The sequence below is a fragment of the Octodon degus genome, unplaced genomic scaffold (genome assembly GCF_000260255.1).
Source record: "Octodon degus isolate 3935 unplaced genomic scaffold, OctDeg1.0 scaffold00307, whole genome shotgun sequence".
In the NCBI taxonomy this organism is placed as follows: Eukaryota; Metazoa; Chordata; class Mammalia; order Rodentia; family Octodontidae; genus Octodon; species Octodon degus.
This window is the reverse complement of record NW_004524883.1, coordinates 185,526-187,984: the sequence shown is the minus strand read 5'-3', so window position 1 is coordinate 187,984 and position 2,459 is coordinate 185,526. Positions and strand designations below refer to the sequence as shown.

At 47.7% G+C, this 2,459-nt stretch overlaps 1 pseudogene; it reads left to right on the top strand.

The window, feature by feature from the left end:
- The first annotated feature begins 215 nt into the window (after window positions 1–215).
- Window positions 216–1,632, top strand: LOC101575036 (annotated as a pseudogene).
- Window positions 1,633–2,459: the final 827 nt, after the last annotated feature.

Here is a 2,459-nt window from a genome sequence, read left to right as displayed (position 1 = left end):
TAAGACAACAGCTCACTCATATATTAGTTGACTTTTTGGTTTTGTTTTGCTTTGTTTTGAAACAAAGTCTTGCACTGTTGCCCAGGCTAGTCTTGAACTCCTTTAGCTTCAGTCTCAATCTGTTGATACTACAGTTGTGTTTTACTGCACCTGGCTAATTCATATTTTAAAATAATACTTTGAGTTTACAAAACATCTGGCTGGGCCTCCATTTTTCGAGGAGAGAGCAGGAGGAGACCCGAGTTTGCGGCTCAACAGGACACTACCCTCTCTCCAAGATGTACAGAACCAAAGTGGGCTTGAAGGACCAGCAGCAGCTCTACAAGCTCATCATTAGCCAGCTGCTCTACGATGGCTACATCAGCATTGCTAACGGCCTCATCAATGAAATCAAGCCTCAGTCTGTCTGTGCGCCTTCAGAGCAGCTCCTGCATCTCATCAAACTGGGCATGGAAAATGATGACACTGCAGTTCAGTACGCAATTGGTCGCTCAGATACAGTTGCCCCTGGCACGGGGATTAACTTGGAATTTGATGCCGATGTCTAGACCATGTCCCCAGAGGCTTCCGAGTATGAAAGCTGCTATGTCACCTCCCATAAAGGACCATGCCACATAGCCACGTAGAGCAGGGATGGGCAGCTGATAGCCACTGGGTCTGCTGATGCCTCCGTAAAGATTCTTGACACAGAAAGAATGTTGGCCAAAAGTGCCATGCCAATAGAGGTCATGATGAACGAGACTGCACAGCAGAACATGGAGAACCACCCAGTGATTCGGACTCTGTACGACCACGTGGACGAAGTCACGTGCCTGGCCTTCCATCCGATGGAGCAGATCCTGGCCTCTGGCTCCAAGGATTATACTCTTAAATTATTTGATTACTCCAAACCATCTGCAAAAAGAGCCTTCAAATACATCCAGGAAGCAGAAATGCTGCGCTCCATCTCTTTCTACTCCTCTGGAGGCTTCATCCTTGTTGGCGCGCAGCATCCCACTCCACGCCTTTACGACAACAACACCTTTCAGTGTTTCGTCTCTTGCAATCCTCAAGATCAACATACCGATGCTATCTGTTCTGTGAGTTACAATCCCAGTGCCAATATGTATGTGACTGGTAGCAAGGACAGCTGCATCAAGCTATGGGATGGCGTTTCAAATCGATGCATCACAACTTTTGAGAAAGCACATGATGGTGCTGAAGTCTGTTCGGCCATTTTTTCCAAAAATTCTAAATATATTTTGTCAAGTGGAAAAGATTCAGTAGCTAAACTCTGGGAGATATCAACAGGACGAACGCTGGTCAGATACACAGGTGCAGGGCTGAGCGGCCGGCAGGTGTACTGGATGCGGGCAGTCTTTAACCACATGGAGGACTATGTGCTGCTACCGGACGAGAGGACCATCAGCCTCTGCTACTGGGACTCAAGGAGAGCGGAGTGGAGAAACCTGCTCTCCCTGTGGCACAACAACATCTTGCGCTGCATCGTGCATTCTCCCACCAACCCCAGCTTCATGACCTGCAGTGACGACTTCCGGGCGCGGTTTTGGTACCGCAGGTCCACCACCGACTGAGCCGCCCTCACCGACTGACAGGTTCCTGTCTCTAGGGCTCTGCGCCCTTCTGTCCTGTGACCAGGATACACCAACATTTAATCTCATCTCTCCATGGTGCATGGTCTCAGTCACTTTGTCTGAGACCTAGAGGGAACTGGAGTTAAAGAGGTTGCTCTTGAGATGTGTATGGTGAGGTGTGGGCAGCTGCTGCTCCTCTTTGCCTTTAAGTCAGGCCATGCATCCCCTCTCCTCCTGTAGGATACACCCATGAGATTTTGTGTGTCCAGGCTTTTCTCACTGAGTTGTAGGCGCCCTATGTCTATGCCTAGGTGACTTCTATTGTGGGCACACCCTCTGACTTAACTATGTCATTGCCTGGAACATTTTTGCTGTTCTTCTAGACTCAGTTTGAGCATCAGCTCTGGAAGTCAGCACTGCTGAGAAGAAGAGTCCTATTTATTTAGGACAGAGTCTACAGGGTCTCACTATGTAAATCGGACTCACCGTGATTCTCCTGTTTATAGCCTCCCAAGTGCTGAGATCATAGATGGACATCACCATGCCTAGTCTCAGTCTCAGCACACCCCCAGGGCGGGGCTGGCACGGCATGCTGGAGATCGAATCCTGGCCACTGAGCTCTGCTAAGCTGGTGCTTTAATCTGCTGAGCTATCTGGCCAGCCCTCTTTTATTATTTCTTGAACTGGCAAATGAACACTACTCATGCTATCTTCATTGATTGCTTTGTCTTATGAATTACTCCCCCCCCCACTAAATTAGATTCTGAATGCAATAAGAATAAGATGTGAAATGCTTTTATTTTCTTAGAAAATCCCAATTTACAATTATAGTTAACCATTAAACCTTTTTGGAGCTGATTTTTGTATGGTATTGTGAGAAACTGT